The sequence below is a fragment of the Scyliorhinus canicula genome, chromosome 1 (genome assembly GCF_902713615.1).
Source record: "Scyliorhinus canicula chromosome 1, sScyCan1.1, whole genome shotgun sequence".
NCBI lineage: Eukaryota > Metazoa > Chordata > Chondrichthyes > Carcharhiniformes > Scyliorhinidae > Scyliorhinus > Scyliorhinus canicula.
The window spans coordinates 129,502,879-129,528,859 of NC_052146.1; the positions used below are offsets into that span (position 1 = coordinate 129,502,879).

Genomic DNA, 25,981 nt, shown 5'->3' on the forward strand with positions numbered 1-25,981 from the left:
GGGGGGGGGGGGGGGAAGAAAGAGTCGATGGCAAAACAACAATCTCTCAACGCAACATCTCTTGGAAACTGCCACATTCCAGCCACTTGTGAGCAAGCCAGGCAGCTGGAAATAAAGGACAGAGTGATAACCACACACCTTCCCAATCTGAAAATTAACTTTGTGCAAATAAACTTTCAGGGAAATATCGACACAAGGTCAACTTATGGAAGGTTAGCCTTATGTCAGTACCAATTTTTAAAAATGAGCCTCCAATTTGAATCTCGTCATATCTGCAGTCATGTCAGCAGAAACACTTGCACTACAAATACACAGAGAAAACACAACATTGGAACACCACAATCCACATTCAGAAGATACATGTAACGATCAAGCACAACTGAATTTAGCAAAACATCAGATTTTCCATGTGAAACTTTTACCTATTTACGTAATTAAATTTCACCATACTTGCCTCATAGCTCTCGGTGTAGATAACTTGCAAGATAGCATGTCAGCCTCAAAAATCACGCAAAGACACAACCTAAATTTCTTATATTACAGCAGTTCTCAGGTAGCCTTTACGTGATACTGTGGAATATCCATCTCTGTGCTGCCCCACACAACAGCACCTACTCTTGATCGCCTCCTCGTGACCAATCAATTGCATGCGGTGTTTAAGGAATCACCAACCAAAATGGACGAAAGGCGAACAACACGTGGCAAAGTGGAAGCAACTGGAGCAGAGGAAAAGATGGAAAAATCTGCACTGTGCAATGTGATGAGTATACAAGTTATAGCCAGCTAACAATCTTTAAATTATTTTTCATTAAATGACCACAACTGCTGTATCTGTTGTGCGACTTTGCATGTCTCTTTTAAAAAGAGGCAGATCGTGATTTAAAATGTTCTGGAAGACAAACATTCCACGGAGCCAAACTGAGGCGTTCAAGATGGTGACAGTTATTAAATCTGCTGTAAACGTCGTTATAATGACTCAACTGACTGATAGTTGGGTCGAGACTGTTCCTAAACTTTAACTGTAACTTAAAACCCCTAACAGCTATCAGACAATGAAGATTCACTGAATGGTGCCAGTCCCTGTGTCTGGCCTGCATTTAGAAGTTGTAGAGGTGAAAGGAGAGAATTCTATCACACTGTGATACCTAGCGCCTCACGCCCCATTGGGAGAAAAGTCCTTCATCTGCACTGTCTGGCCTGGATTCAAACCCAGCTCCCGGAGGAGAAGGAGTAGTGTTCTAACTCAGTCTGTAACCCAGTCCTGTGGACAGTTACGGTCTTGTACAAATTGAAAAATCATAGATATGACAAAGTACGTGGAAAGAGCAGGATATTTTACAAGCTCCTGCTGACTGCAAAAGCATCTTAAAAGGACATAACAAATTGGAACGGTTTTCATTTCCTAATACAGTAATAATCATTCATCCCAGACTCTGCTCTGTATAACACGTGGCATGACTCTTTAAGCTAATATTCGGGAAGTGTAAAGTTTGTACTTCAGGGAAGAAAATTTGCATCAGTCTGACCGTCTGGTTTAATTCAAAACATCTGCGCATTTAGACCAAAGCTAAAAAAGCAGCCACATTGTTAAAGGGACAAAAACCGACAGCAGCCTTAAACTGCGGCTAAATGCAGCTGTTTGGTGAAAACTGCACCCACCACATTCCTGAACAAGAAGCTCGGAAGCAAATAAAAAATGGCCCGTTTATCCTGAATCGGCCCCACCTTCAAAATATTTCAACCTGGGAAGGAAGGGGGTGAGAGAGAAAAAAAATCCCCTGCAAAATTTGAATCGGCATCAAAACATTTATTTCATTAGGAAGCATATTAATATGCATGACTCTCAATTGATCTCAGTGCAGCATTCTCTAAACCTAGCAAAAATTATTTAAACAGTTAATGACCAATCCCCACGGCCCCCCATTCCGCCATCCCCAGAACATATGTTTTCAAATGAAAGATAAAAATCAAGTTGAACAAGACATCGCTACATTATGGCAAATGTTACCTTTGCAGTTCCTTACTGCTCTTATTAAATACACCTCCACCATATCAATTGCACTTAATTGCCCTGCTCGCCAGAAACCGATTAGCTCAATCCCATCTTCAGCTGGAGGTTTGCAGCAGAACTTTCAGAGGGTGACCTCTTGAAGCCATTTTTAAAGTCACCCATCCTGCCGGTCGATTTCTGCTGCATCATCAGTTAGCAGGGGACGAGAGAAAGAGAGGGGCAGAATGCTTCTATTTTCTGCATTCTGTTGGCTTGGGAGGGGCCTTACTGCAACTCCCCCTCTCCCATTCATGGAATTGTTCCCAATGAACCTGATTCAGCACCTGTCATTAGCTGGAGGCAGCTGACCAACCACAGCCTGTTCAGACACTGTCAGTCTTTTTGCTTGAATGTTACCTCTCTCCTTCCCAACTGTCCTTATTGAGCGCCTTCATCGTTCTTTCGCTGACTTGAAAATATCCTCTCTTTTTGTCTCTCCTTGCAAAGTGCTGTATTCCCCCCAATTAGGGCTGTAGGCTGCAAACAGTCCACTAATCCTGACAGCAGTGATGAATATGCTGATGTTATAGGCCATGGAGACACGGGATAGTGCAAGGCAGAATCTCAGGATACAGTCAAGGCAGCTCTCCTCTCCTTATCATTACATTTTACTGCTGCTCATTCATAGAATGTAAAAGCTGTATCAGCTTTCCCTCCCCCACCCCTTCCCTAGATCAATACCAACTCACTAGCAGCAAGAAAAAAAACCTGGCCCAAACAGCTATATGATAATGAATTTTTTCTTCCCTGAATTAGCAAATAATACTGCCACATTGGTGCAAATTATGACAATAACCTTCACAAGCAGTCGCAAAGTCCAGGCAAGTTCTGCCTGCATGGCACCTTGTCTATTTATCTCCCCCCTCAACTGCTTAATCTTTAAGCACGGGCCGGTTATATTAAGATGACAGTTAATGGTCCCAGGACCCTGAATAAGTTATGGATTACGTGCTGAGGCTGCATCTCCTACATTTCAGCCATTACTGAAAGTGCTGCAGGTAATAACTCTTTAGTATCTCGTTGTGATTTTTAGCGATACACTAGAATTCCAAAAGCTGAAGTTCTGCAAACAGAGTGGACGTGGATTTTAACCCGACTGAAAAAACTATGGGAAAGCACCCCCTTCTCAAGTGATCTTCCCACTCATTTGTAAATTTATTATTTTCAAAATCTACCATCCTTGCTGTTGATTGCCTGTGTGACTGCAATATTCAGTACGCCATGGATTTTAGATATTGCCACTCTCGGTTTCTTAAGAAAAGTGGCAGTGACAGGGTTTTACAACAGTCTGGTACAGTTCTCCTCAGAGAAACATTCAAGACTCTTCCATTTGCAATAAATTCCCTATAAATAACTCAGTGACTCTTTGCTGCTGCAGTTTGGTGGCGATTTACATGCAGAGAGAACTCTGATCATTTGCATCAGAGTAAGAAGAAAATAACAATAAAGCGCATATGCCCACAGATATGTATTTTTAATGTATTCAATGTAAATGAACAGGCAGTAAAGGATATCATCAGACATGGAGCTCAATTGAATAGAAATGGGATTCCAGGATGAAAAGTGCTGATCAGCAGGAAGCGGCAATGACACAGATGACTGTATTAGCTATGAGGACTGTATCAATTACAGCTAATGGTCAGCTCAGAGGCCTAGACTGCAGCTATCAGCAAGGATTGTCTGGTAATGTTTTACGGAGGGAGGGGGGGGGGGGGGGGGTGGAGAATAAAATTCTAGGCTAGTGAATGAAGCCAAACCCGATAATAAACTGCAAAGCTTTACATCTAAGAGTACAAAGAAGGGAAATTTCAATTTTCCACCCTGATCCCGCACTGTTCTTTAGACTGTGCTTCACAGCACTATGAGAATAGGTCGAGTGCCAGTGTAGTTGGATAACTAAAAGTTCCGACCAATACATGTTACTTCTGTGCGGTTCTGGCTGGGCATCTTTCAGGGGGTGTGCGTGAGGGAGCGGGGAGGGGGGAGCGATTGGCTTATGATTCGTTCTGAAAGTGCAACATTTTAGCATAGGAAATTCAATCGATTTAGACCACAACTGTCATACTCCTGTCTTAAAACAAGCCGGCTGTCTGTAACCAGCCTTCTGCCGGGATGAGCTGCCCATTGTCAGCTGCCATAAACCATTTGTCCTGATACATGATGCCAAAAGATGGCTGAAAACCAAATTGGATCAATGGGAAAAAAGTGGCAATTAAATTTTACTCGTCCTGAAGCAAAAATTACAACTATTTTTTAAGACAATCTGAATTGATGCAGCAAATACCTCACCTTATTTCATCCATGTTGATGACTGATAGAAGTGGGTTGGTGCAGACTCGATGGGCCGAATGGCCTCCTTCTGCACTGTATATTCTATGTTCTAGAACAACTGGGCACATTGGAGGTAGAACTACCTTAATTTTGGTTTCAGGAATTGAGGCTGGGAGCACAAGTCGTGTCCGAATTTCCTCACTCAAGAATCCATAATTACTGCAACAATATTAAGCCAGCCCGAACACTAAATTCGGAAAGACCCATGGAGATTGAGTAATAGATGGTCAGTCTACGCACAGATCTTCGTGTTCGGGCCTTGTCTTTATAGCCTCACATTTGGAAAAGAGATGTCTGTGGAAGTTTCCGACCTTCTGGTTCAGTCTCACACAAGGTCAGCTGTAGCCAGCTGATAGACAGTGCTATTTCCAGGGATATGTATAATGCATATTCAGAGCGAGTGTGCATGCTTTCAAGATGGCACAGTAGCGATAGGCTTTTCTGACAATTCATTTTTAAAAATAAATTTACAGTATCCAATTAAATTTTTTCCAATTAAGGGGCAATTTAGCATAGCTAATCCACCTACCCTGCACATTTTTGGGTTGTGGGGGCGAAGCCCACGCAAACACGGTGAGAATGTGCAAACTCCACACGGACAGTGACCTAGAGCCGGGATCGAACCTGGGACCTTGGTGCCTTGAGGCAGCAATGCTAATCACTGCACCACTGCGCTGCCCTCCGCTTTTGACAATTCAGTATTTTTCTGTGTCAAGTTCTGCTGTGCACCCATGCAATTAGTACAGTATTGAAATTTGTTGCTTTAAAAAAACCTCTTCAAATCAAAAGCCTACATTTTTCAAGCACGCTCCGCATTCCTGTTACATATTCAGGGGAACTACCCTTGCCCCCCATTTTCCTCATCTTTTTTTCCCTCCATCTCTTCCCACAAAATTCTCTGTTTGGGAGAGGAGCTGAATTGCACGTGGTTTGCGCTCCAGCTGGGAGTGCAAATCACTGAGCAATTCAGTATCTCTCGGCACGCAAATGTATCCATGGTGAGGAATACGAGGGACACCCGAGGAAATCCTGCTAACTGGCCGCCATTTTGAGCAGGTGGCCTGACATCGAAGTCCCGCAGTTGGCCTTCCCCCGCACCGCAAATCAGCCCCACACTGCCTCCCCCGCATCCCAAACCTCCCCCCACCCTTGGATTTTCTGGCTGCCTCCCCTTCCCCCAAGTACAGGGGTGACCCAACCTCTTCCTCCCCCAGGGGCCCTCTAAATAGGCAGACCCCCCCCCCCCCCACAGGGACCCCTAACTAAAGGAACCCCCCCCCCCCAGGACCCCCTTCATAGGGAGATCCCCACAGGGACCCCCTAACGAAGGAACCTCCCTCAGAGTCCCCCTAACTAGAGGGACCATCCCCAGAGACACATTAACTACAGGACCCTATCCTCCAGAGACTCCGTAAATGGGAGACCCTTAACTAAAGCCTCCTGACTAAAGTAACCCCCCCCCCCCCACAGGGACACCCTAACTAAAGGAATCCCCCCCCCTCCCCCTCAACATGAACAGGACCCCAAAACTAGAGGGGAACCCCACAGGGATGCCCTAACTAAATGAACCCCCCACAGGGTACCCCTAACTAGTGGGATCACCACAGAGGCCCCCTACCGAGAGGGACCCCAGAAAAGAGACCCTGTCTGGAAGCTAGAGAGCAGTCCAGACAGTGGCGATGAAAAAGATGAGTTGTAACACACATACCTGGAAGCACCGTGTGTCAATTTCTGAAAAGAGAACAGCTGTGTCCTGTGTTTAACCCCCTCAGATCCATTAGCTGCAAGCTATTCATTCATTTCTAGTATTGGGTTGTGATTGACAGCTCGCACAAACCAGTTTGAGCCTTGCTTCATTTATTTTCTTCATGATTGAGCAAGTCTAAATGCTGAAACCAGAATGTTTACAAACATCAACCATATCAAGGAGAGTTAGGTGCTGTCAATTTCCAGCTTAGCACTTCAAAATTACTCAAGCCTGAAGGGGCGTGCACTTAACTCTCTTTGGCATGGTAGATGTTGAGCTTGGATTTCCATTATGTACCTCCGGAGCATTAAAGATGAAAATATTCCCTGCATCGTTGCGTAAAAACAAGGGTGGAAATTCAGTGGAGCTCCCCAATCTTCCATCATAACTTCCACGAGACATCAGTGGAAATCATGGAGAAAAAGTGAAAATGCATGCTTCTCCAAAATTAACAGAAAGATGCGTGGAAGAGCCCACAGGGCTAATAATTCTTGTTGAAGATCTTTATTGCGCATCAAAGGGCACCGAGGAGTCAAAGAGGTGGCAATTCAATCACTGTTTAGAAAGGTGAGACACCATTGTAAGACGATTCAACAAAAGGGGCCTCACGGTAGCAGGGGCCTCACGGTAGCATAGTGGTTAGCATCAATGCTTCACAGCTCCAGGGTCCCAGGTTCGATTCCCGGCTGGGTCACTGTCTGTGTGGAGTCTGCACGTCCTCCCCGTGTGTGCGTGGGTTTCCTCCGGGTGCTCCGGTTTCCTCCCACAGTCCAAAGATGTGCGGGGTTAGGTGGATTGGCCATGCTAAATTGCCCGTAGTGTCCTAAAAAGTAAGGTTAAGGGGGGGGGGTCGTTGGGTTACGGGTATAGGGTGGATACGTGAGTTTGAGTAGGGTGATCATTGCTCGGCACAACATCGAGGGCTGAAGGGCCTGTTCTGTGCTGTACTGTTCTAAATTCTAAATTCTAAAGTGGGTTGATCATTGCTCGGCACAACATCGAGGGCCGAAGGGCCTGTTCTGTGCTGTACTGTTCTATGTTAAAAGGATGCCTGATTTGATGGATGAAGAATCTGAGTGAGATACGTCATGTACAATGCAGCTAAAATCATTTCAAGCAGAAATGAAATGGTCATTAACTTAACTTTGATGGAAGTCTTCATATCCAGAGAGTTTCCTTGAGCCATCTTTCATCCCCTGAGCAGTATAAAGCTTCAAGAAACTGAAGCAAGAGGGCAGCACAGTGGCCTAGTGGTTAGCACAGCTGCCTCACGGCGCTGAGGTCCCAGGTTCGATCCCGGCTCTGGGTCACTGTCCGTGTGGAGTTTGCACATTCTCCCCGTGTCTGCGTGGGTTTCGCCCCCACAACCCAAAAATGTGCAGAGTAGGTGGATTGGCCACACTAAATTGCCCCTTAATTGGAAAAAATTATTGGGTACTCTAAATTTATTAAAAAAAGAAACTGAAGCAAAGTATCACTTTGAAGGCATTCAAGAGCTTGCACAAATCATCATGAAGCCCTCAGCAATCAGCTGTAAGCACAGCAGGATTAAAACAGACAGCACATCGGCCTGTCGTGTACTGTGCTGAATTGAAGGGGATCAGAGGCAAGCACAGCACAAAGCCCTCTGAGAATGCTAACACAAGAATCAGACACAAACATAGCAACAAGACACAACAAAAGACATACCTGTTGGAAATTAGGCAAAATGTTGCACTCACCCTATTCACTAACATCCACGAGCATGTCTTTCCTCTTGTCACAAAGACAGATACTTTCACTAATTAAGTGATGTCCTTTAACTTCACATACCAGTGTTGAAACACTCCTATAAAAGCATTTTACAATGATTCATTCACTAGTGAAATTGGGAAAGAACTGATTGAAGGAAGGTGGGTCGCAATATACTACACCAATCAGTGTAGGACGTATAGATCTCTGCTAAAGAAATCTGACCCCATACTTTTCTTATTGAAATGAATGGCAATATGACAACAACTGCATTTCTCATTTGGAACAGTGATATGAGTAATGCTATGTACCTATTGAATTTAATCAGCTCTTTGTACCCAATATTTAAAGTACACCTTGCATAGGTAATGGTTCAATGAGTGCATGATGAAGACTGCAGTGTAGGTTCAAATTCACGCTTATGCTGTGACAGACAGAATATCAGATGTTTAAAAACCTCAAAGAAGGTTAACCACAGCATACATTTGACCACATTTTTGCCTCTGGCACTGCATGTGTCCTCAGCCTTGAGTATCCACACTATAATTTACTTCAGAAGTTACAAAAAGCTGTTTTTATTCAATATAAGTGATTATATCCTTCTGCCTTTGCTTTGTAAATAATATGATACAATATTTTATGTACCCTGACATGATATGGGGTTTGTCAATTGTGCAATAGACAACTGGGTGCATTTGTGGTATCAGTAGCACATCATGCCTTAGTCATGTATATCATAGTGTATATATTTTGTGCAGAGTTCTATGATGGTTGACAATACTCATAGGGTAATCTATCTAGAAATCATACAAGCCTTCATAGAATGAGAGCAGAAGACCATGATGCGCAGGTGGGGCCCAGTACTCTTCTGCTGAACTCTCCGGAGTACACTTTAAATGCTGCAGGATTTTTGTTTCTATCTTAAGGGATCCAGTGAGATTCTATAGGGTCACGCAAATGTAAGGAGTCTTCATTCCTAACTAATGGAGAGTGTTTTCATGCTTTTTTTCTGCTGTGGTGCAGGACTATTTCTGGAGTGCTTTGCAAATTAACTCTTGCTTGAATCAAGGGTCTACCCACTGCAAAACAATCAGAACCAGCAAGGATTTGCACTTATGCGATAATTTGAATTAAAAAAAAAGGTTTGATTATTCTGAAAGTTTATGAAATCCTTCAGCTGGATGCATGATCCAGCACTGGAGGCGACGTAAGAAATCCAATCCCGTAGGTGCTGCAATGGTGGTACTGACAGGGTTAATGATGTTTGCAACAGCTGCGACAAAAAGTAAGATGAAGATCTGAAACATTGCGTAACCTTAAACTGGTCATCCATGATATCCTTTGCCTGGGGAATTTGGAGGTTTTTGCTGCTGCTGCCTGTCACGCCAGATTTGAAAACCTTGAGACCCTCCACTGCACTGTTTGCGAGCAACGGGCACTGCACAGCTGGTGATATGGAGAGAAAGGGGAGCATCCCAAAAAACATTCATGTTTTGCGAGTTTATTCTGTGCAAAGGTTAACCTTGACAGGGCAGTGTAACTTGATTTTTTTTTCCCTTTTAATATAATTCTTTTTTTTTTGCTGATTAAATGCAATTCCTAATTAGGACTGGAAGATTGTCGTAATGATGCAATACAACGCACTGCAGATTTAAAGAGGTAATACATGGATGGATGTGGTATTATCACCTGTTTTTATCTTTTTTCTATAAATCAAGTGGAGGATTTATCAAACGGGCCAAACACATTTAATGCTTTACATTCCAAGTCTTTATTCCTGAACTAATGAGCAGTTTAGCTTCTGGTGGGACCCGCCTGCTCTACTTTCTATGAGCTTCATGAATAATTGTAGGACTTCATGAATAATTGTGTTAGTCATAGCCAACTGGGAGTACCAGCCTTCCCGGACAGGTGCCGGAATGTGGCGACTAGGGGCTTTTCACAGTAACTTCATTGAAGCCTACTCGTGACAATAAGCGATTTCATTTTTTTCATTTTTCATGTATATTCTTCAACAAGACACGTTTCCTGGTTATTTGTCACTAACCGAGCAACAAAGCAAATCATGCTTACAAGAAGAGACTAATTCCAGCAACTTCAGTTTTCTTCAAGTTAGAGTTTTACTTCTCTGCAATTGTCTTACTGTCCTGTCCTGAAGGTTCGAACTAATGCTGGAGTATGGCTCCATTGGTTCTACCTGTGCTTTGGTACCTCATCCAAGGAGCTATTTTGCACCTGTAAACATAGTCAATGATGGGGGGGGGGGGGGGGGGGGGCATTGTCAGCTGAATGACCTTTTAACACAATGTGCACACAAGCACATTTTGCTGCAGAAATCACTACATCAGAATTGGGAGTTGGCTGGCCTGTGCTTTTTTTTGATGGCCAACTGTAGCAATGTAACTACACTGGCTCAGCAATTACTTTAGCACAATTCAAGGACTGAACCTGAGAATGTTCTGGTCCATGGGCCTTACCATTGCATTGGGCAATTAATTTACAAATTGGAGAAGCAAATAAAGACTGTTTGAAATGTTTTCCAGCTCTACTGCTACATGAATCTTTTGGCCGTCCTTGTTTCTGTTGTGCATTTGGCAATAACCTGGTTCTGAATCTCAAGAGTCTTTGCAAAATGAGACTGTGTTAATGATAAAAAAAAACCCTGCAGATGTACACTGGTGATCAGTTATGCACTCAGCATTGATTCCTGAATGCTCCCCCGAGTAATACCTTTTCACTTCTCTCAGAAACGCTAAATATTTATGTACAGATATATAATGGCCAGAAAATCAGATCACTGGGTTTCTGCTTTTTTATTGCTGCCCTGGGATAAAAAGGGCTTTCCCGTAGCAACAGAGCTTGACCTGTGCCTATAGAACACATGCCAGATACAGCAAATCAAACAAAGGCCAAAATATATTGCTCGGGCGGGTGTGCAATTGACCCAGACTGGAACAGCGCCTGCCTGCGACTGCTCTGCTGTTGCTCTTTATACCTCCCCTCAAGGGGGCGGAGCCCACAAAGGCACCAATATGATACATCACAGGTAATACCTTACAATGGTCCAGAGGTGGAGCCCTCATGGGCAACAGCGTGGTACAGTTACATACATGGTGGATGGTTACTGCAATATGTTCACCACAGTGAGACTCCGCTGCCGGGATCTACCGGCTCGCAATGTCTTGTGAGATTCAACGCGATCTCGCAAGATGTTGCCGCAATGGGCGGGATTTTAGAAAATCTGCATATCAGAGCTAGTATTGGAGACCAGTACCAAACAGCGCTTGCCCAATGTCCTGGAGGCCAAGGGGTTGAATCCAAAAGCCTCAGGTACCTTGGGAATCTGTACATTAGAGTAAGGCTTACTGACTCACTCTAATATGCAGATTTTCTAAAAGGTGATCCTGCTCATTGTGGGCAGGATTTCCCTTGCTACATCCCGTGAGATTGCGTTGAATCACGCGTGGCATTGCGAGCAGGTGGATCCTGGGAGTCTCCGGCTTTCATCGGCCACGTTGCGCCGCAGCGAGATGTTAGGGGCTGGTTTAGCACACTGGGCTAAATAGCTGGCTTTTAAAGCAGACCAAGGCAGGCCAGCAGCACGATTCAATTCCCGTACCAGCCTCCCTGAACAGGCGCTGGAATGTGGCGACTAGATGCTTTTCACAGTAACTTCATTTGAAGCCTACTTGTGACAATAAGCAATTTTCATTTTTCATTTCATTTCATTTCCCGGAGCAGCGTGGCAGGAGGATCACGCCCTATGTTCCCTTTTGGGACATCACACCCTAAGCATTGTATTTTCTAGCTCTGTTTGTGTAGTTTTACTATTTAACATAAGGTAACATACCACAGTGGAAAAGTGGACCTCAACATATTTCCTATGTTTTATTCTCAAACTAATGAGCTTTAAAGGTTTCAGTGTCATTTCTAGGGTATCAAACTATTCGGAAGGACGGAGTGGATGGTAAGGGAGGTGGTGTTGCTCTGTTATTTAAGGATGACATCCGGGCAATAGTAAGGGATGACATCGGTGCTATGGAGGATAAGGTTGAATCCATTTGGGTGGAAATCAGGAATAGTAAGGTGACAAAGTCACTGATAGGAGTAGTCTATCGGCCACCAAATAGTAACGTTATGGTGGGGCAGGCAATAAACAAAGAAATAACTGATGCATGTAGAAATGGTACAGCAGTTATCATGAGGGATTTTAATCTACATGTCGATTGGTTTAACCAGGTCGGTCAAGGCAACCTTGAGGAGGAGTTTATAGAATGTATCCGCGATAGTTTCCTAGAACAGTATGTAATGGAACCTACGAGGGAGCAAGCGGTCCTAGATCTTGTCCTGTGTAATGAGACAGGATTGATTCATGATCTCATAGTTAGGGATCCTCTCGGAAGGAGCGATCACAATATGGTGGAATTTAAAATACAGATGGAGGATGAGAAAGTAAAATCAAATACTACTGTTTTGTGTTTAAACAAAGGAGATTACAATGGGATGAGAGAAGAACTAGCTAAGGTAGACTGGGAGCAAAGACTTTATGGTGGAACAGTTGAGGAACAGTGGAGAACCTTCCAAGCAATTTTTCACAGTGCTCAGCAAAGGTTTATACCAACAAAAAGGAAGGACGGTAGAAAGAGGGAAAATCGACCGTGGATATCTAAGGAAATAAGGGAGAGTATCAAATTGAAGGAAAAAGCATATAAAGTGGCAAATTTTGGTGGGAGACTAGAGGACTGGGAAATATTTAGGGGGCAACAGAAAGCTACTAAATAAGCTATAAAGAAGAGTAAGATAGAGTATGAGAGTAAACTTGCTCAGAATATAAAAACAGACAGTAAAAGTTTTTACAAATATATAAAACAAAAAAGAGTGGCTAAGGTAAATATTGGTCCTTTAGAGGATGAGAAGGGAGTTTTAATAATGGGAGATGAGGAAATGGCTGAGGAACTGAACAGGTTTTTTGGGTCGGTCTTCACAGTGGAAGACACAAATAACATACCAGCGACTAATAGAAATGAGGCTATGACAGGTGAGGACCTTGAGAGGATTGTTATCACTAAGGAGGTAGTGATGGGCAAGCTAATGGGGCTAAAGGCAGACAAATCTCCTGGCCCTGATGGAATGCATCCCAGAGTGCTAAATGAGATGGCTAGGGAAATTGCAGATGCACTAATGATGATTTACCAAAATTCACTAGACTCTGGGGTGGTCCCGGTGGATTAGAAATTAGCAAACGTGACACCACTGTTTAAAAAAGGAGGTAGGCAGAGAGCGGGAAATTATAGGCCAGTGAGCTTAATTTCGTTAGTAGGGAAGATGCTGGAATCTATCATCAAGGAAGAAATAGCCAGGCATCTGGATAGAAATTGTCCCATTTGGCAGACGCAGCATGGGTTCATAAAGGGCAGGTCGTGCCTAACTAATTTAGTGGAATTTTTTGAGGACATTACCAGTGCAGTAGATAATGGGGAGCCAATGGATGTGGTATATCTGGATTTCCAGAAAGCCTTTGACAAGGTGCCACACAAAAGGTTGCTGCATAAGATAAAGATGCATGGCATTAAGGGTAAAGTAGTAGCATGGATAGCGGATTGGTTAATTAATAGAAAGCAAAGAGTGGGGATTAATGGGTGTTTCTCTGGTTGGCAATCAGTAGCTAGTGGTGTCCCTCAGGGATCCGTGTTGGGCCCACAATTGTTCACAATTTACATAGATGATTTGAAGTTGGGGACCAAGGGCAATGTGTCCAAGTTTGCAGATGACACTAAGATGAGTGGCAAAGCGAAAAGTGCAGAGGATACTGGAAGTCTGCAGAGAGATTTGGATAGGTTAAGTGAATGGGTTAGGGTCTGGCAGATGGAATACAATGTTGACAAATGTGAAGTTATCCATTTTGGTAGGAATAACAGCAAACGGGATTATTATTTAAACGATAAAATATTAAAGCATGCTGCTATGCAGAGAGACTTGGGTGTGCTAGTGCATGAGTCACAGAAAGTTGGTTTACAGGTGCAACAGGTGATTAAGAAGGCAAATGGAATTTTGTCCTTCATTGCTAGAGGGATGGAGTTTAAGACTAGGGAGGTTATGTTGCAATTGTATAAGGTGTTAGTGAGGCCACACCTGGAGTATTGTGTTCAGTTTTGGTCTCCTTATTTGAGAAAGGACGTACTGGCACTGGAGGGTGTGCAGAGGAGATTCACTAGGTTAATCCCAGAGCTGAAGGGGTTATGAGGAGAGGTTGAGTAGACTGGGACTGTACTCGTTGGAATTTAGAAGGATGAGGGGGGATCTTATAGAAACATTAAAAATTATGAAGGGAATAGATAGGATAGATGCGGGCAGGTTGTTTCCACTGGCGGGTGAAAGCAGAACTAGGGGACATAGCCTCAAAATAAGGGGAAGTAGATTTAGGACTTTTAGGAGGAACTTCTTCACCCAAAGCGTTGTGAATCTATGGAATTCCTTGCCCAGTGAAGCAGTTGAGGCTCCTTCATTAAATGTTTTTAAGGTAAAGATAGATAGTTTTTTGAAGAATAAAGGGATTAAGGGTTATGGTGTTCGGGCCGGAAAGTGGAGCTGAGTCCACAAAAGATCAGCCATGATCTCATTGAATGGCGGAGCAAGCACGAGGGGCCAGATGGCCTACTCCTGCTCCTAGTTCTTATGTTCTTATGTTCTAATAGCTAAAATCAAATTGAGCCTTTTATCAGAAATGCTCCCTTTCTCTTTGCCTTACATTTCTTACACCTGTTCTTTGTCATTCGTATTCAAGGCTTTCTAGCCTACTTTGGGTCTTTCAGTAAGAGCTTCACAGATTTTTAAAAATAAATTTAGAATACCCAATTCATTTTTTCCAATTAAAGGGCAATTTAGCGCGGCCAATTCACCTACCCTGCACATCTGTTTGATTGTGGGACTGAAACCCACGCATACACAGGGAGAATGTGCAAACTCCACACAGACAGTGACCCAGAGCTGGGATCGAACCTGGGTCCTTGGCACCGTGAGGCAGCAGGGCGAACCCACTGCGCCACCGTGCTGCCCTTGATTTTTATTGATGAATTCTGGTCATTAGCCTTTCAAACCATAGAAACATAGAAAATAGGGGCATGATTGGCCATTCGGCCCAGTGACTCTGCTCCACCATTCATTATGATCATGGCTGATCATCCAACTCAGTAATCTGATCCTGCTTTCCCTCATATCCTATGATCCCTTTAGCTTCAATCACAAACTATATTGAACTGCTTCTTGAGAACGTACTGGGTGCATTTAGCAGGGAGTTTCTCAGCGCCTGCAGTGCTGAGACTGACCCCGCTATCAAACGAGACTTTTTTTTTGTTGTGGCCTCGGCGAGGAACACCCCCCCCCCCCCCCCCCCCCCCCCCCACCCACCCCCGTGGCAACACTCACCTCATTCCCTGCACTGATGAGCTCAGTTCGTCAGTACAGGAAGAGATTGGGGTGCCGTTTTTAAATGCCACCCTGAACTCTCAACCCCTCGATGTAGCCTTCAGACCCTCCCCATCTATCTTATTTACTTACTCCCCTCACCCCACCCCACCCCACATCATAAGGGCAGGACACCCTCAGGCCCAATCTTCAGCACTGGCAACCTGTCACTTGGGCACCTTGGCATTGCCAGATTGGCACCCTGGCTGTGCCCCTACCAGCCTGGCAGTGTCACCCTGGCACTGCCAGTGCTGCATTGCCATGGTGCCCAGGTGGCAATGCCAGGGTATTGTCCTGCCCAGAGCCCAACCACCCAGGTACTCCTGATGGCCTGGGAGCTCCATCCCCCTAGGTGCCGTTACATCTGATTCCCATTCATATGGACCAGTGCTAAACAGCGCCACAGCGAGGTCTTTGATCCTGAGCCTTGGGAGACTCCAGCGCAGACATATTTAAGTGAGACTAACTGCTCACTTAAATATGCAAATTTGGGTCCTGCCCAGTGAGGGCGAGATCCAGATCATGACGTCTTGTGAGATCTCGTTAGGCCTCGCACGAGATTTAACAGCCTTGTCGCGTCCCGAGTCAGGTGCGATGAGGCCATACGATCGCGCCCACAATATTTTGGCCTCAACAGCTCTCTGTGGTGGAAATTTCCATAAACTCACCACTCTCTGGGTGAAGAAATTTCTCCTCATCTCAGTCCTAAATGATTTTATCCCGTATCCTTAGACCATGACCCCTGGTTCTGGAATCCCCCACCATTGGGAACATCTTTTCTGTATCTACCCTGTCTGGTCCTGTTAGAATTTTATAAGTTTCAAGAGATCCCCCTTTATTCTTCTAAACTCTAGTGAATATAATCCTAACCGACTCAATCTCTCCATGTATGTCAGCCCTGCTATCCCAGGAATCAGTCTGCTGAACCTTTGCTGCACTCCCTCCATAGCAAGAACATCCTTTTTCATATAAAGAGATGAAAACTGAAAACAACATTCCAGATGTGGGGCGAAATTCTCCGACCCCACGCAGGGTCGGAGAATCGGCCGGCAGCGGCGTTAATCCCGCTCCCGCTGGGTTTTTAAATCTCTGACCGGCCAAAAACCGGCGCTGTGCAAATCCCGCCGGCAGCCTCTGAAAACAGCTGGCGCCGGCGGGATTTCATTTTTTTTTTAGTTTCCACAAATCTCTGGCCCGGAGAAAATCACAGTTGCTTTAAAACGGCGTCAACCATCTTCAATGGTTGACGCCGTTCAGTGTCGGGGGGGGGGGGGGGGGGGGTGGGTTGCGGCATCGGGGTGGGTTGCGGCATCGGGGGGGTTGCGGCATCGGGGGGGGTTGCGGCATCGGGGGGGTTGCGTCATCAGGGGGGGTTGCGGCATCAGGGGGGGTTGCGGCATCGGGGGGGTGGGTTGCGGCATCGGGGGGGGTTTGGGGGCAGCGGCGTGCAGAGAGGGGGGGCGACGGATGCCCGGGGCCAACGCACCGTCGCCCCCCCCCCTCTGTACGCCGCTGCCCCCTACCCCAACCACCCCTCCCTCACCACCCCTACCTCCCTCCAACGCCCCTACCCACTCCCCACCACCCCTACCCCCTCCCCACCACCCCTACCCCCCTCCAACGCTGCCCCCCCATCTCTCGCAACGCCGCAACCCCCCACTCTCAACGCCGCAACCCCCCCTCATCGCCGCAACCCCCCCTCTCAACGCCGGGTCCCCCCCTCTCAACGCCGGGTCTCCCCCCTCTCAACGCCGGGTCCCCCCCCTCTCAATGCCGGGTCTCCCCCCCCTCAACGCCGGTACCCACACCCCGTCCCCCTCCCTCTGAAGGCCGGTACCCACACACCCCCCCCTCTCTCCTCCTCCCCCCCTTCCTTCCTCCTCCCCCCCTTCCTTCCTCCGTTAGGGGGGGGGGTGCGGCGTTAGTGGGGGGGGGGTGCGGCGTTGGAGTGGGGTAGGGGTGGTGAAGGGGGTAGGGGTGGTGAGGGGAGGGGGTTGGGGTAGGGGCAGCGGCGTGCAGAGGGGGGGCGACGGTGCGTTGGCCCCGGGCATCCGTCGCCCCCTCCTCTGCACGCTGCCGCCGCTACCCCAACCCCCCCCTCACCACCCCTACCCCTTCACCACCCCTACCCCCCTCCAACGCTGCCCCCCCCAACGCCGCCCCCCTCTCTCAACTCAACACCGCAACCCCCCCCTCAACCCACGCCGCAAACCCCCCCCCTCAACTCAACGCCGCAAACCCCCCCCCCTCTCCTCTCAACTCAACGTCGCAAACCCCCCAACGCCGGGTCTGTCTCTCTCCTCCTCCGCCCCCCCCCAAATGCCGTCTGTCTCTCTCCTCCTCCTCCCCCCCCCCAAATGCCGGGTCTGTCTCTCCTCCTCCCCCCCCCCCCCCAAAATGCCGGACTGTCTCTCTCCTCCTCCTCCCCCCCCCCCCCCCCCCCCAAATGCCGGGTCTGTCTCTCCCCCCCCCCCCCCCAAAATGCCGGGCTGTCTCTCTCCTCCCCCCCCCCCCCAAAAATGCCGGTCTGTCTCTCTCCTCCTCCCCCCCCCCCAAACGCCGGGCTGTCTCTCTCCTCCTCCTCCCCCCCCCCCCCCCCCCCCCCCCCAAAACGCCGGGTCCCACCACTTCCGCAGCTGGTGAAACTGACGCGTATCGCGTCAGTCAGCTGCTGGCCCCTCCGGGAACGGAGAATAGCGGCCTAAAAGAAGGCCCTGACGCCGGAGTCATCTACACCGATTTTTCTCGCCGGAAATCGGCGTTACGACGGTCTGCAGAGAATTTCGCCCGTGATCTCACCAAGGCCATGTATAATTGCAGCAAGACATCCCTGCTCCTGTACTCTAATCCTCTTGCTATGAAGGCCACACAACCATTTACCTTCTTTACCACCTGCTGCACCAGCATCCTTACATTCTAGTAAACCTCATCTTTATTCTCTACAGAGGGGCAGCAATGGTTTGGGTGAAAGTTATAGGCTTGTCCTCAATCTTGGAGTTCAATCAACATTCGTAGCCCCCTCACTCTGACATTTGACACTCTGAACGCCAAAGATCTTAATTGACTTTTAATCCATAGCACACTCCAACATAACTGCACTCTCTTTTCAATATATATCAGTCTAATCACTCCTGAAAACATTCAACTCATTTTGAACTTACACTGATTCCACTTTGGTCAGTGACAAGAGAAACAGCAGTGATACCAGGGCTGCAATCTGAAACTGCACAGTTCAATGGCACAATCATCTCTGTTTCAAAGCAAAGCCCAGTAAAATAATTGTCAACACTGCTACCGTCTGCATGCAGTCGGCAAAATCTATCAAAGCAACATTGACTGCACCAGATTAAACTGTGCAGTGCACGGTCATAGTGCTAAACGAAGGAAAGTTGAGCACTCCGTAAAGCTGGTCTTACCTTATTCAGTTTTGTCCGGAGAATGATTCTGGGGCTGTTGCATAATTGGAGAAAACAACAGATCTTCATTCACTTTTAACTAATGACAAAAGTAATTTTACAAACTCCAACCCAATGCACTAGTAAGGGCATGAGCATCTCCCTCAGCTGCCTGCATCAACCTGTTTATCTTCTTTTCCAAGACTTCATTAACCCCCGCACTGCTAAATTCTTTATACTTTGAACATGTTGTTGAGATGAATTACATTACACATTTCTCTGGAATGAACTCTAACTCATTTCCACAACTGATTTTTATAGGGGTAATTAAAAAGGAATAAGATCCATTCTTTATGTAACACTGCAAGCACTGACTGATAAGCTGAGTCCACAGTGTATGTGTGGAGCAATTCAGTCATGGAATGTTGCAATCAGTTTATTAAAGCATTAGTGTGTGTTATTACGAAAACCAATGGCCTGCATGTACATATCCGCATATACACACATGTGCATGTGTACACAAATGCACATAATAAGCCTTGGATTCAAGAAGTGCATTGACAGAGCAGGTTTGTCTTGTGTCATCATGGACGGTGAATGAATGTGGATAAGAATAAGATAAATTTTAAAATGGGAAGAAAGAGATTAAGCAAAGGATCCAGATCTGATCTGACATTGAATAATTTAGGTGATCTGCTGATGCCTGTCACACCTCCACAGGCAGCTCACCACTTTGAACAACAGGCATGTCGGTCCATTCGTCTGGCAAAGTCCCACAGGTACATTCTGGGGAGGGAGGTGTAGTCCAATCACATGCGTTGTGAAGTTGCTGAAGCATTCCTGCTCCTCCTGGATGATGGGTTTATTCTGAAAAACTACTTACACTTTGTCTGGAAGGCTCACTGATGAATTGGAAGGAGAGCAGCTCTGCTGATCATCAACAGATTTCTGAGAAAGCCTAAAGCAGGAGTTAAGCCCTTTCGTTGACGTATGTAAGAAGCCTAATGTTTGCTTTAGGTGGGTACCAGAAATTCCTCCAAACTGCTTTTACTAATTTGGCAATGCCCCTAAAGCAGCATTGAACCAAACATAGGACATTGCATCTCAGGGTTAATTTCACATCGGACCTTCATAATTTCATGAATTAATCTCATTGTGGTTTGAGGCACAATGTGGGTTCCTCACAAAATGCTGAACAATAGTTACCTCTTCGGACCTCAAACCAGACTTCAATTCAGCCTGATTGAACCAATGCATGCTGGACAAAGTCGAATTTCTGTTCCAGGTTTGTGCTCATATTCCCCACAATTTTGATAACATTGATGACAAATGACTGCAGTTTCAAATGCAGTTTGCATGATGGAATGTTTGTTTCAGAAATGAAAGTTTAATTTATTTGACCAAGAAGGAAAAATGAATATTTTCATGCAGACGAAGGCTGTTCTGAGCAAACACTGGTTTGAGTCTGTGAGTGGGTTAAACTCACTCCCCCTGCTTCAGTATTTGCCTGCTATTTTTGGCAGCGTTGAATTAAGTTCTCCCTGACTATTAATAATGGGAGTGTGAAATTCAATTGGGCCCTGCTATATAAGGTAATGAAGATGTTATTCAAAGCTAAAAATACCCATCAGTCCAGGAATGAAACTTGTAGCTGAAACACTGGGCGATGTGACTGCTAAACAATGCAAGGACAGAGTCAATAGGTAACAAGAACCAGAATCAGAGCTGTCATTCTCAAGTGCCCACTTACCAGATGAGATAAACTATAGCATCAGCTGTGTAAAGATTGCAAAGTCACATCAAGGGGTTTGTTAGAGCCTGAGGACTTCCATATTTTAATTTTTTAAAAATCAGATGGTTAATCCTAACCCCAAACAGTGCACGTTTTTGTCTTATATTGAATTTACTCACACTTTTTGTATTTTAAATAGTGCCACAAATAATTATTGATTTAACTGAGGTAAATAAAGAAACTTACCTGTGTAAAGCGCCTTCATTTCTTAATATTCAAATGTACCTCCAAGGCGAGGGATTATTTTGACAGCAGGCATTTTGCACACATCGAAGCTCCATGAATAGCAATCTATTAAATGACCAGTTTTGGTGGTATTATTTCATTGCCAGCCCTGTTAATACAGGCCCAATCAATCTCCCACACGCCAGAATCAGAAGGAGGTGGCTGCTGGCAGGCAGGAAACTACAGGATTTCAGGCAGAGGGAGGCCGGCTTCCAGCGCTCAGTTAAGTTGCTGGAATGGGCTTTGCAAAGGAAAATTCACAGTAAGGAAATCCCAGATGGGGAGGCCCAAACTTTCCTTGTGATCCCAAAAATGTAAACAAAAAACAAAGGAAAACTTTGCTCTTTCTGCTGGGTTGGTCACTATGGTTTCACCGCAGTTACTTACACCCAGGCTTTGCTGGCATTTTGGGAATTTCTTTCCACATTTGTAAATGTTTTTGCCGTGACGATGTAGTACTTGAAAACAATTAGAAAGGAATTCATAGGTTTGCTTTCCAATTCATCCAATGCACTCAGTCCTGTCACTCACTCCAACTGAGATTATGGGCAGTATTTAATGTAGGCGCCCGGGTCTCGCACCCTTGGCTGGAGGGCCAGCAAGAGACCCTCATCGTCTACTTTTGAGAAAGCCCGCCACATTAAATGCCAATCAGTCACTTAACAACGGGCCTTCCCTGCGATCATGGACCCCAAGGGACAGAAATCATGCCCCATTGAGTGCTGCCGGTCAATCAGAGATTTGCAGCCGTGCATTACTCAACAGCGTCACTGGAAAGGCGGTGACTGCTGCTGGTATTGCATTCAGGATCATCAATGCTGTCAGCCCTTGAACAGGGACCCTCTGCCACCTCTCTCCCCGGTGTAGGAAACCCCAACAGGGTTTCTGGCCACCATGCATGGCGAGCGTGTCATCCCCCCCCCCCCCCCCCCCCCCCCCCCCCCCATCCACTGGCAGGTGAATACCCACCAAAGGGTCTCATTTGGCTGCCAGAACAGAAGGCCATCCACAAGCCTTCCCGCCACAGACCTAATCAGGGCAGAGGTGAGACGACAGCGAGGTTCCCACCTGTTACCCCCTCACCTCACTAAATGGGCCCCATCGCTCAATGATACCATAAAGGCGAGCATCAAATTCCATCTTGGTTTCAATGGACTCAATTTGAGGGCAGGGACAGACACAATCTCATGTTTGTCTTATCTGTATCTCTGAACCATAGTGCGCAGCTAATAGAACATAGAATATACAGTGCAGAAGGAGGCCATTCGGCCCACCGAGTCTGTACCGACCCACTTAAGCCCTCACTTCCACCCTATCCCCCTAACCCAATAACCTCTCTTAACCTTTTTTTGGACACTAAGGGCAATTTAGCGTGGCCAATCCACCTAACCTGCACATCTTTGGACTGTGGGAGGAAACCGGAGCACCCGGTTTTGCAGACACAGGGAGAACGTGCAGACTCCGCACAGACAGTGACCCAGCAGGGAATCAAATCTGGGACCCTGGCGCTGTGAAGCCACAGTGCTATCGTGCCGCCAATAGAGGCAGCTCTACATCAATGTAAAGTTTGTAAACTGTAATAGAAAAAGAAATGCTAAAATCCACAATCAGATGGAGAACATATAAAGACTGATAAGATCATGTTATACATCATTCCCGGGTGGATTTTCCAAGTGTAAAAGCTTAACAAATCATTTTGCAAACGTATGTCTTCATAGCGAATGAGGAATATTTGATCCAATCCAAGATGTGAATTTGCAGCTTTATTCACATCCCCACCTACCATTGAGCCAAATTAATCAATAATTCAAAGCTTCTTAAATACACGGCATGAACCCATTCAGATAGACACCACTGTGAAAATTTCAGAGAGTAAATGTATTTAAAGAGGGATTCTCGCCTTTTGTATCCCTTTCAAAAATTAAACAAGCACAAGGAATTATCATTAACCTTAACAGACTACTTAGCATTTTTGTATTCCTTTGATTATCTTTTTTAATTTTATAGTTAATTGGCCAGTTATGTATCAACTAGCTACATAGCCCAACAGCATAACGATGAGTTAGCATCTGAAGAGATACAGTCATTAACCCAGAGGTGCTTCAGAAATCCCAGTCATTTCACCCATGGATGTTAATTCAGCTGTCACTCTGCCTCCCCCCCCCCCCCCCCCCCCCCCCGCACTGTCAGACTCAGTAACCTCTGCAAGTCAGTCCTCCAATGATATCACCAGTTCTCAGTGTTGAAACAAAAATATTCATAAATCAACAGAACAGACAGAATAGGAAAACACAAGGGTGTTAGATGCACTCATAATTCTAACCATCTGATATTTTAAAAGGAGCACTCACAGAAATACTTCTCCTTTGCAACACCAGTGATGGAGTTTAATCCATGCTTCAGCTGGAGGTTAGTTTGACAAATCTTGTGAGTAATCGTTTGACAATTTGCATTTTCCCTGCTTCCATGCTGCTGCTTGTGCTGGTCGATATCTTAGTCTCTCTTTGGAAACTGCTGAGGAAGCCACAATTTTTAGCAGTGAGTTAATAATTTGGAACATGTTTTTTTTTTATCCCAGCAGATCTATAGAAAGAAATATCAAGAATAAGAAGTAGGTAGATTGGAATGATCTGGTTAGGGAATTACCTAAGGCTGTCATCTGACACTCACATCCTATTTATAAGTTCTTTTTACTTTAGTATCTCTGTCATTTGTGAGCATATATTTCAATCAGTAACACTGGCTATAAGTTCAATTTCAATACCCCCTATTTGATAAAAAGTACCAAAGTCATACACGTAGTAGAATCAAGAGAGTTAAGTTAGAAGTAAAGACACCATTGATCCTATTTAATCTGCGTGCAAACTAATATATAATTTATTAGGAGTACAGAATTAACAACTCACAAGCAAGACTGCCGATTAGAATTTTTTCCCTGGGGTATTGGGTATGTGAAACGGACTCCCAACAAAAGGCAGCTAACAGAGTGCTGATAAACTAAATCAGACAGTGCAAATTACAAAGGTCAAGTGTTTGGCAGAAAAACACTTAGGTTTTCCCTCCAAATCCACTCAATCTGCTCAGGCTTTTCTAGGTAATCCTGAGAAATGAAACACACTGAAGACTGCCATGCTGGGCCTAGTTCGTGCACACTCATACTGTGGCGGTACCATGAGCTGGAAAGCCTCAGGCTGGATCTGGTGTTTGATGATCTCGGGTAAAGTGGCAGCAAGAGGGGGTTACAGTTCAGTCTGAGTTTGGGATGGTGGAATCGCCCAGGGTTCCCCACTTGGTCACCATGATCCCTCCTGGAAAGTGCACTCATGGGCTCATCTGGACAAGTTACATGCCAACACAGACGGAAGAAAGGCTAATTGGGTGAGGCATCTAGGGACTGATCACTGACATAGTTCAAGGAGAAAAAAATAATGACTAGAAATACACATATCCACAAAGTCAGACACAAATGAAATTGGTGAAATCACTTGAAAGGCCTTGATGTAGATGAAAAATGTTATTTTATTGCACGCTACTTGTAACAGAAACCTCGGATGCCATTGATGGTGATGTTCATATCATTTTATGAAACTGGATTCTATTATATTACATAAAACATCCATTATCACGGCATCTTGCAATATATATATAGCATACTAGTAAATTCCTCATGGTGTTCAACACTCATATTTTCCTGGTCTGGTACCATAATCACTACACTACCATATCATGAATTGGAAATGTATATATAACAATCGGGAAGTGAGATTGGTAGACAGGAAATGTGTGCACAGTGCAAGGCTTTATTCACAAACAGATTGAATCGTGGAATCCCTACAGTGCAGAAGGAGGCCATTCGGCCCATCGAGTCTACACCAATCCTCGGATCGAGCACCCAATCTAGGCCCAAACTCTGTCCTATCCCCGTAACCCCACCCAACATACACGCTCAGGGGCAATTTTTGTTTTATCATGGCCAATTCACCTGACCTGCACACCTTTGGACTGTGGGCAGAAACTGGAGCACCGGAGGAAACCCATGGGGAGAAAATGCAAACTCCACACAAATATACAGTTCAATTAAAGCAGGTATAAATGTGCCAGATGACAATCATTTTCTCATTCATAAACTCAACCAGTCATGAATAACATCAGTAGTTTTACAATTCCGCGTGACATCAACTTAAGTTTGTTTACAATTTAACTGAATATACATTTCCACAGATGGAATAATCATTCAGGTTCAAATAGAGGCCATTGCCATCTCAGAAGAGAGATAAGGGTGACCTGATAAATGGTGAAGGGTTTTATGGAGGTAGACTAAGAGAAGATGTATCCATTCGTGAGGAGTCCAAAACAAAGGACCATAAATATAAGAGAGTCAACAATAAATCTAAGGAATTCAAAATAAACTTTGACTTCTTTATCCAGATTGTGGTCATTATTTGCCAGTTGCTGCTGACTCTAATTTCCTTTGGCACCCCTCGTTGTTTGAGTTTCATATTCTTCCTTCAATTCCTGGTTAAAAAGAGAAAATGACTGAACTGGTAAGTCAGAGATGGACTGTGGGGATCCCTCCTCTGTGAGGAGTTCCTTCAGTTAGGGTCACGGGGGAGTCTCCTATTAAGGGGGGGGGGGGTCCCTGGGAGGGGTCTCTCTATTAAGGGAGTCACTAAGGGGGGTCTCCTAATTAAAGGAGACCCTTGGGCTCTTGGGAGGGGTTCTCCCATTTTGCGAGGGGGGGGGCTGGTTGGGAGAGCGTTCTGGTAGAGGAAGTGTGGGTGGGTAGCGCATTCTGGGGGGGGGGGGGGGAGGGTAGCCCTTAGATGGACTTTGGGGCCAACTCTCTTCAGGGTTATCCCCTTGGCCCACCGCGAGGACCACCATGTCAGTCTCACATTTGGTGAGACCTGTTGTAATTCCCGCCCACATGATTCCCGGTCCAGGAAATCACGGAGGGCCGGAGATTGGGGTGCCGGGGCCAATAAATGAATGCAAATGAGTCATGGAACATTCGGATTGGTGCCCACCAACAGCTGGCAATTTTTCGGATTGCCAATTTTTCGGATCTGCGTCCCATCAGGAAATGCACTTCGGGAATCACAGGACACAGAAATCACGCCTTTGTATATTTCAATGAAATCACCTCTTTTTCTTCTAAATTCTAAGGAATTTAAGTATATTTACTCCCTCCTCATAGGACAATTCCCATGTCATTTCTCTTTGAAAGGCAATTCTTGAATGGTTTC

The 25,981-nt window shown here is 45.5% G+C and overlaps 2 long non-coding RNA genes across 2 annotated transcripts in view; one reads left to right on the forward strand and one right to left on the reverse strand.

Moving 5' to 3' along the window:
• Positions 1 to 2,235, reverse strand: part of LOC119967414 — a 41,158-nt gene extending 38,923 nt beyond the window's left edge. The window contains exon 1 of the long non-coding RNA XR_005460981.1: positions 2,009 to 2,235. This is a non-coding gene — a long non-coding RNA (uncharacterized LOC119967414). The remainder of the gene's footprint in view (positions 1 to 2,008) is intronic.
• Positions 739 to 25,152, forward strand: LOC119967421. Its single transcript, XR_005460982.1, has 3 exons — positions 739 to 772; positions 9,467 to 9,518; positions 24,957 to 25,152. It is a non-coding gene; the product is annotated as an uncharacterized LOC119967421 (long non-coding RNA).
• Positions 25,153 to 25,981: the final 829 nt, after the last annotated feature.